The sequence below is a fragment of the Dendrobates tinctorius genome, unplaced genomic scaffold (genome assembly GCF_039654945.1).
Source record: "Dendrobates tinctorius isolate UK_male_01 unplaced genomic scaffold, ASM3965494v1 ptg000332l, whole genome shotgun sequence".
Classification (NCBI taxonomy): Eukaryota; Metazoa; Chordata; class Amphibia; order Anura; family Dendrobatidae; genus Dendrobates; species Dendrobates tinctorius.
The window spans coordinates 11359124-11369206 of record NW_027361998.1 but is presented as its reverse complement, the minus strand read 5'-3'; positions in this window follow the sequence as shown (position 1 = coordinate 11369206).

Sequence of the window (10083 nt, the reverse complement as noted above, 5' to 3'; positions counted from 1 at the left end):
AGTGGTAAGTTCTCCTTCAATGGATGTCTTCAAACAGAGGCTGGACAGACATCTGACTGGGATGATTTAGCGAATCCTGCTTTGAGCAGGGGGTTGGACCAGATGGCCCAGGAGGTCCCTTCCAACTCTACGATTCTATGATTCTATGAACCTAGAAGTGAGGACTAAGAATTGCCAGATGGATTGAGAAGTACTACAAGTGCCAGACGTGCTGAAGCCAGACGTGTGAAGACAAGTGCCCAGCGTTGTCCATCAAAGGAACAAGCTGAGACATTTCAAGGTAAGAAAAATAAAATGGATGTCGTTAATTCTCTTTCTAAGCAGAGTAAACTGAAATTTAAGTCTGTAGACGAGTCTAATTTAGACGTATTATGGCTCAGCTTATATGCAGAATGTGAAATGGAAAATCAGAAGTTAGATTCTATGCTTTTCATTAGAGAAAGAGATAAATTAAAAAACATTCTACAGATGGTAGATATATTTCACAGGTATCAGAAAAATCCAAAAATGATTGTTGTGCAGATGTTCCCGAGATTGGCTTTAAAGTTAGGAAGATTGAACAAGACTGTAATCAAATGTCTGTAGCCGCCATTCAAGGTGACCTTGCAGATGTGGAACAAGATGGAGAAGTAGGAGGAGACTTCAGAACTGACGTAGAGGACGTACAAGGGAAAGATGGACCACTAAAAATAGACGATTCACAGGCCCAACTCCGAAGTAAAGTAAGGAAAAGTTTGCTAAAAATATGCAAAATCATTCCTGCATATGATAACAAAATCCATGTTTGTAGAAACTCTGAGGTTTTTGAAAGCTGTGTTGACAAATTTGATTTATCTAACGAGGAGAAGAATCAGTTCTTCAAAATGTGGATCCCTGTAAACTTTGCTAGGAGATTGATTTTAAAGTTATCTGGTGAAACACATGAGAATTTAAATGATAAGGACAGATTAAAAATTCTGATTTTTTTGTGCATCAAATGAAAATTATCCAGATATTGATATTCTTCAAAAATTAAGGACTGGTCGGAAGGAATGCACTTATACATTTATGTCCATATTTGACCGCTTGTACAGAATGCTCTTAGAAAATGTCAAAACACAGTCCCTGATAATGACTTTTATAACCAAATTTTGGTTTCTAAATCCTGCATCTCGTGTTATTGCGTCACAAAAAGATTCTTTATTGGAATGTGCGCAATCCCTTGATTTTGCCAGAAAACACGAGAATCGTGAAAGGAAAGTAAATTGGGCTAATTTTGAAAAGACAGGCAAAGTAAAATCTTATCAGAAGCCGGTATCAAAGCCTCCAAAACTAAGTAATCAAATCTATGAAGAACGAAGAAAATTGCACATTCGCTTTATACCGTATGAAATTATGCAGAGGATCACTGAAAAAACTTCACAGATTGAGTCAAGAAAAATTCGAACTGTAAAAAAGATGGCCGAATTTGACAGACAGAAGCAGGTGGTGAGTGACATCATTGGTTGTAAACTGAATACTCTGCTCCAAGAATCTATCAGCTTCAAAGTCGCAAGAACTTTTCAGGATATTTTTTGCAGAGAAATAAGTATGGGTTTAGGAATTGGCTAAAAAAGTAATTATATGTTGTGTAAAAGTGTTATACAATGTATTAGCCAGTTATATGTAATTATTTTATAGAGTATAATTCTGTAGTTCTATAGCTTTGTAGATATACATATTCATACAGTATATATAGAGTGTTTGTAGAAGTAGAGATTGTAGAACTGTATTTTTTAGTGAAAATTAAAATCTACTCCAGTAATAATATTTAGAATTATGAATATGATATTAACCTTCTCTTTTATTTTTCCTTAGAATTTTCATTTCAAAGCAGGACTTAATCGGGAAAAATTCTCTTACAAGGATTTATGTCTTTATTTACACAGGAAGTTGCAATAATTGCATGATTTTATATTTAACACTTAAAAGGAAATAACTAACTGCATTTTAAATGTGTTCTGTGTGGATGCCTTTACTGCATGGCATGAATGACAACCATAGCATGTGAAATTTGAACCTTGTTCTAATAATAAGTATACCAGTATACTATGTCCCTGTTCTTTAGGAAAAGAATTTTTAAGGGGTCTCAGTTTTTGCAAATCAATGGAATTTTTTTTCCAGGCCTAAAGTTTCAAGTATAGCTATACAATATATATTTATGTCATGTGTATTTGGGGAATATTCAAAGAAATATTAAGATACTAAACTTAATAGCTTACAATGCGCATTGATTGATAATTGATAATTAGGATAATTTGGGTTAAAATACGTGTATTCATCACACCTTCGTATGTGGGGTAATTTGGTTTAAACTTATATGTGACACAGTCTGAGTGACAGTGACTGAGTGTAGGAGCAGCTGCTGAGGAGTGATGTGATACGTTTGTTGTGTGTGAGGCCTCAAGATTCTGAATGCAAGAAAAAAAAAAAACCCAAAAGCCTTTATCTTTAGGAGAAATATGCAGATCAGTTAAATTATTAGAATATTAGGATATATAATGAAATATTATCTACACACCATATATTTCTATAATTCTTTAGTAATTATTATTTCTTGATTTAGTTAATTGTGGATAAGTGCAATCACACATCAAAATGGTTTATGAAGAGAATCTACATTTAAATTAATTTTCCAAAGGATAATTTTATGATATTCAAATTAATTTTAATGGTCACACATCTTCAGACAAATAATGATATAAACAAGTATAAATTCACATAATTTGTAAATTAATTATTTTTCATTTTGGTTTTGATAAATGAATTATTTCATGAAACAGTATTTTTCGGTATTAAGGGGGAAATGTGTTTTTGATCCTGACTACATCATCACATTTGATTAATACTAGAGTTGAGCGAAACAGGTTGAAAAAATTCAAAAGTCGCAGACTTTTGGCAAAGTCGGGTTTCATGAAACGAAACCCGACCCTAGGATGAGGTCGGCCACGAGGTCGGCGACTTACGCGCAAAAGTCGCGTTTCAAAAGTTTGTTTTGCGCTCTTTTTCAGCCAATCAGGATCCACGGACACTGTGGGCAACGTGATGACATAGGCAGGGGTCACCACCATCTTTCAGAAGGGCATGCAAGTGATTGGCTTGCTTTGGTGGGCGTCACAGGGGGTATAAAAGGGCGTGCACGCCGACCGCCATCTTACTTCTGCCGATCTTAGTATAGGGAGAGGTTGCTGCTGATTCTGTAGGGAGAGCGTTAGGCAGGGAAGAAGACAAAAAAACTGCTTCTGCTGCTAGCGATTTGGCCTGCACAACACACCAGTCACTGTGTGTGCAGTGCAAGGGGAGGCTATATAGTGGTGTATCAGTGGTGTTGGTTGTTGGGCTGCCTTCTAAGGCTTCCTGACATTCCTGCATTGCTGTTTACCCACTGCTCCGCAAACTGCTTTTTTAAAAGCAATCCCAATTTTTTTTTTTTGTCCTGCTGAGAAGAAAAAAAAACTGCTTCTGCTGCTAGCAATTTGGCCTGCACAACACACCAGTCACTGTGTGTGCAGTTCAAGGGGAGGCTATATAGTGGTGTATCAGTGGTGTTGGTTGTTGGGCTGCCTTCTAAGGCTTCCTGACATTCCTGCATTGCTGTTTACCCACTGCTCCGCAAACTGCTTTTTTAAAAGCAATCCAATCTCCCTTATCCTCTAGTCACTTTTGTCACAGCTGTGCCATTGAGCCTGTCACATAGCGCTCAGATATCAGTGGGCCTCACACAATCCAAAAGTGTCCAGTGTCCAAAAGTGTGTGCAGAGATTCAAAATCTCCCTTATCCTCTAGTCACTTTTGTCACAGCTGTGCCATCGAGCCTGTCACATAGCGCTCAGATATTCATTGGGCCTCACACAATCCAAAAGTGTCCAGTGTCCAAAAGTGTGTGCAGAGATTCAAAATCTCCCTTATCCTCTAGTCACTTTTGTCACAGCTGTGCCATCGAGCCTGTCACATAGCGCTCAGATATCAGTGGGCCTCACACAATCCAAAAGTGTCCACTGTCCACAAGTGTGTGCAGAAATTCAAAATCTCCCTTATCCTCTAGTCACTTTTGTCACAGCTGTGCCATCGAGCCTGTCACATAGCGCTCAGATATTCATTGGGCCTCACACAATCCAAAAGTGTCCAGTGTCCAAAAGTGTGTGCAGAGATTCAAAATCTCCCTTATCCTCTAGTCACTTTTGTCACAGCTGTGCCATCGAGCCTGTGACATAGCGCTCAGATATCAGTGGGCCTCACACAATCCAAAAGTGTCCAGTGTCCAAAAGTGTGTGCAGAAATTCAAATTCTCCCTTATCCTCTAGTCACTTTTGTCACAGCTGTGCCATCGAGCCTGTCACATAGCGCTCAGATATCAGTGGGCCTCACACAATCCAAAAGTGTCCAGTGTCCAAAAGTGTGTGCAGAGATTCAAAATCTCCCTTATCCTCTAGTCACTTTTGTCACAGCTGTGCCATCGAGCCTGTCACATAGCGCTCAGATATTCATTGGGCCTCACACAATCCAAAAGTGTCCAGTGTCCAAAAGTGTGTGCAGAGATTCAAAATCTCCCTTATCCTCTAGTCACTTTTGTCACAGCTGTGCCATCGAGCCTGTCACATAGCGCTCAGATATTCATTGGGCCTCACACAATCCAAAAGTGTCCAGTGTCCAAAAGTGTGTGCAGAGATTCAAAATCTCCCTTATCCTCTAGTCACTTTTGTCACAGCTGTGCCATCGAGCCTGTGACATAGCGCTCAGATATCAGTGGGCCTCACACAATCCAAAAGTGTCCAGTGTCCAAAAGTGTGTGCAGAAATCCAAATTCTCCCTTATCCTCTAGTCACTTTTGTCACAGCTGTGCCATCGAGCCTGTCACATAGCGCTCAGATATCAGTGGGCCTCACACAATCCAAAAGTGTCCAGTGTCCAAAAGTGTGTGCAGAGATTCAAAATCTCCCTTATCCTCTAGTCACTTTTGTCACAGCTGTGCCATCGAGCCTGTCACATAGCGCTCAGATATTCATTGGGCCTCACACAATCCAAAAGTGTCCAGTGTCCAAAAGTGTGTGCAGAGATTCAAAATCTCCCTTATCCTCTAGTCACTTTTGTCACAGCTGTGCCATCGAGCCTGTCACATAGCGCTCAGATATTCATTGGGCCTCACACAATCCAAAAGTGTCCAGTGTCCAAAAGTGTGTGCAGAGATTCAAAATCTCCCTTATCCTCTAGTCACTTTTGTCACAGCTGTGGCATCGAGCCTGTCACATAGCGCTCAGATATCAGTGGGCCTCACACTATCCAAAAGTGTCCAAAAGTGTGTGCAGAAATTCAAAATCTCCCTTATCCTCTAGTCACTTTTGTCACAGCTGTGCCATCGAGCCTGTCACATAGCGCTCAGATATCAGTGGGCCTCACACAATCCAAAAGTGTCCAGTGTCCAAAAGTGTGTGCAGAGATTCAAAATCTCCCTTATCCTCTAGTCACTTTTGTCACAGCTGTGCCATCGAGCCTGTCACATAGCGCTCAGATATTCATTGGGCCTCACACAATCCAAAAGTGTCCAGTGTCCAAAAGTGTGTGCAGAGATTCAAAATCTCCCTTATCCTCTAGTCACTTTTGTCACAGCTGTGCCATCGAGCCTGTCACATAGCGCTCAGATATCAGTGGGCCTCACACAATCCAAAAGTGTCCACTGTCCACAAGTGTGTGCAGAAATTCAAAATCTCCCTTATCCTCTAGTCACTTTTGTCACAGCTGTGCCATCGAGCCTGTCACATAGCGCTCAGATATCAGTGGGCCTCACACAATCCAAAAGTGTCCAGTGTCCAAAAGTGTGTGCAGAGATTCAAAATCTCCCTTATCCTCTAGTCACTTTTGTCACAGCTGTGCCATCGAGCCTGTCACATAGCGCTCAGATATTCATTGGGCCTCACACAATCCAAAAGTGTCCAGTGTCCAAAAGTGTGTGCAGAGATTCAAAATCTCCCTTATCCTCTAGTCACTTTTGTCACAGCTGTGCCATCGAGCCTGTCACATAGCGCTCAGATATTCATTGGGCCTCACACAATCCAAAAGTGTCCAGTGTCCAAAAGTGTGTGCAGAGATTCAAAATCTCCCTTATCCTCTAGTCACTTTTGTCACAGCTGTGGCATCGAGCCTGTCACATAGCGCTCAGATATCAGTGGGCCTCACACAATCCAAAAGTGTCCAAAAGTGTGTGCAGAAATTCAAAATCTCCCTTATCCTCTAGTCACTTTTGTCACAGCTGTGCCATCGAGCCTGTCACATAGCGCTCAGATATCAGTGGGCCTCACACAATCCAAAAGTGTCCAGTGTCCAAAAGTGTGTGCAGAGATTCAAAATCTCCCTTATCCTCTAGTCACTTTTGTCACAGCTGTGCCATCGAGCCTGTCACATAGCGCTCAGATATTCATTGGGCCTCACACAATCCAAAAGTGTCCAGTGTCCAAAAGTGTGTGCAGAGATTCAAAATCTCCCTTATCCTCTAGTCACTTTTGTCACAGCTGTGCCATCGAGCCTGTCACATAGCGCTCAGATATTCATTGGGCCTCACACAATCCAAAAGTGTCCAGTGTCCAAAAGTGTGTGCAGAGATTCAAAATCTCCCTTATCCTCTAGTCACTTTTGTCACAGCTGTGCCATCGAGCCTGTCACATAGCGCTCAGGTATCAGTCGGCCTCACACAATCCAAAAGTGTCCACTGTCCACAAGTGTGTGCAGAAATTCAAAATCTCCCTTATCCTCTAGTCACTTTTGTCACAGCTGTGCCATCGAGCCTGTCACATAGCGCTCAGATATCAGTGGGCCTCACACAATCCAAAAGTGTCCAGTGTCCAAAAGTGTGTGCAGAGATTCAAAATCTCCCTTATCCTCTAGTCACTTTTGTCACAGCTGTGCCATCGAGCCTGTCACATAGCGCTCAGATATTCATTGGGCCTCACACAATCCAAATGTGTCCAGTGTCCAAAAGTGTGTGCAGAGATTCAAAATCTCCCTTATCCTCTAGTCACTTTTGTCACAGCTGTGCCATCGAGCCTGTCACATAGCGCTCAGATATCAGTGGGCCTCACACAATCCAAAAGTGTCCAGTGTCCAAAAGTGTGTGCAGAGATTCAAAATCTCCCTTATCCTCTAGTCACTTTTGTCACAGCTGTGCCATCGAGCCTGTCACATAGCGCTCAGATATCAGTGGGCCTCACACAATCCAAAAGTGTCCAGTGTCCAAAAGTGTGTGCAGAGATTCAAAATCTCCCTTATCCTCTAGTCACTTTTGTCACAGCTGTGCCATCGAGCCTGTCACATAGCGCTCAGATATTCATTGGGCCTCACACAATCCAAAAGTGTCCAGTGTCCAAAAGTGTGTGCAGAGATTCAAAATCTCTTATCCTCTAGTCACTTTTGTCACAGCTGTGCCATCGAGCCTGTCACATAGCGCTCAGATATTCATTGGGCCTCACACAATCCAAAAGTGTCCAGTGTCCAAAAGTGTGTGCAGAGATTCAAAATCTCCCTTATCCTCTAGTCACTTTTGTCACAGCTGTGCTATCGAGCCTGTCACATAGCGCTCAGATATCAGTGGGCCTCACACAATCCAAGAGTGTCCACTGTCCACAAGTGTGTGCAGAAATTCAAAATCTCCCTTATCCTCTAGTCACTTTTGTCACAGCTGTGCCATCGAGCCTGTCACATAGCGCTCAGATATTCATTGGGCCTCACACAATCCAAAAGTGTCCAGTGTCCAAAAGTGTGTGCAGAGATTCAAAATCTCCCTTATCCTCTAGTCACTTTTGTCACAGCTGTGCCATCGAGCCTGTCACATAGCGCTCAGATATTCATTGGGCCTCACACAATCCAAAAGTGTCCAGTGTCCAAAAGTGTGTGCAGAGATTCAAAATCTCCCTTATCCTCTAGTCACTTTTGTCACAGCTGTGCCATCGAGCCTGTCACATAGCGCTCAGATATTCATTGGGCCTCACACAATCCAATAGTGTCCAGTGTCCAAAAGTGTGTGCAGAGATTCAAAATCTCCCTTATCCTCTAGTCACTTTTGTCACAGCTGTGCCATCGAGCCTGTCACATAGCGCTCAGATATCATTGGCCTCACACAATCCAAAAGTGTCCTGTGTCCAAAAGTGTGTGCAGAAATTCAAATTCTCCCCTGTCCTATAGACACCTTGTACCTTGTTTTACATTACTATATAGTTTGTTGGATTTTGTCTACATTTCTACCAAAAATGAGGAAGGCTGGTGGAAGAGGCCGTGGAATTGGGCGGGGGTTGGCAGCTGGTAATGATGGTGTTGGTGGTGGATCTGATGGTAGTGGCAAGAGCAAAATAGGACCGAATGCAGGAGGTGCTGACCCTGCATCATCGTCTGGCTGCATAAGGCCTCGAACGCTTAGTTTTCTAGGAGTTGGCAAACCGCTTTTAAAGCCAGAGCATCAGGAAAAAGTTTTGTCTTACATTGCTGACTCAGCCTCCAGCTCTATCGCCTCCTCTTCTTCAGTTGTAAAAAGTAAAAGCACTGAGTCGTCATTGGAGGCTCATGTTCATGAACCACACCTTTCCTTGTGTCCTTCACCCCAACCAAGATTGAAGGATGACGCAGGCCATACTACTGATTACTCCATGGAGCTGTTTTCACATACCATGCCTGGATTATCAAGTGAAATGGTGAATTACCCAGGCCAAGATGAATCTGACATGGAGTGCACTGATGCACAGCCGCTGATGGATGATTCTGCTGGTACATTCACTCAGAGCACTACATTGTCCTCGCAGTGTACAGAGCCAGATTCTGACCCTGATGAGACTCAGGTGCCCCTTCCCGCACACTATACCACCATACACAGTGACACAGAGGAAGGTGCACATGACATAGAAGAGGAGGTGATGGATGACCCAGTTGTTGACCCAGATTGGCATCCATTGGGGGAAGAGGGTGCTGCTTCCAATAGCTCAGATGAGGAGCATCCACAGCAGACATCGACATCGCAACAGCTGTTATCTGGCAGGCCCGGAGCACTCCAAAGACAGGTTCCAAACATCAAAAGAGTTGCTGGACAGCTTGTCCAGAGGGTCAAAAGATCACAGCGTGCTAGGCCGCAAAATGTCTGCCAAAGTAGGAAGAGTGCAGTGTGGCACTTTTTTGAACAAAATCCTCATGATCAGGCCAAGGTTATCTGTAAGAAGTGCGCAAAGACCTTTAGCCGAGGGAAAAATCTGAAAAATTTGACTACCAGTTGCATGCTTAGACATTTAACCAGCATGCACTTGCAAGCGTGGACACAACACCAAACCTCAAGTGCCACATGTGCAACTGATCACAACGAAGGTAGTCAGCAACACTACATTGTTTCCCCCACTGTAAGCCCACCGGTTAGCACAGCAGCAAATGTTGAGGTGTCGTTGCAAGACCACAGCAGTCAGGGAATCCCACTGTTATATCAACGAAAGACTGATTCTAGGCCATCAGAAAGAACACCAACTCCATCACCATCATCAACCCTCTCTCAGTCCGCCCTGTCCACCGCTACTTCCACCATATGCAGCTCTCAAGTCCAGCTCACCCTCCCAGACACTATGAGTAGGTCAAGAAAGTACTCAGTCTCTCATCCGCGTACACTGGGTTTGAACGCCTACATTGCCAAACTAATCTCGTTTGAGATGATGCCCTTTCGGTTGGTGGAAAGCACAGCTTTCCGCGAACTCATGGCCTATGCAGTACCACGCTATGACCTACCCAGTCGCCACTTCTTCTCTCGCAAAGCCATCCCAGCCCTCCACCATCATGTGAAAGACTGCATTGTCCATGCACTCAAGCAGTCAGTGAGCGGAAAGGTGCACCTCACAACTGATGCATGGTCCAGTCGGCATGGCCAGGGCCGTTATGTGTCCATCACTGCGCACTGGGTTAATGTGGTGGATGCAGGGTCCACAGGGGACAGCGGTGGTGGGACAGTGCTGCCTAGCCCACGGTATAGGAAACAGTTGGCTGTAGGCATTCGACCCTCCTCCTCCTCCTCCTCCAGAAGCGAAAGCTCGTCCACAGAGCGCAGTCGTA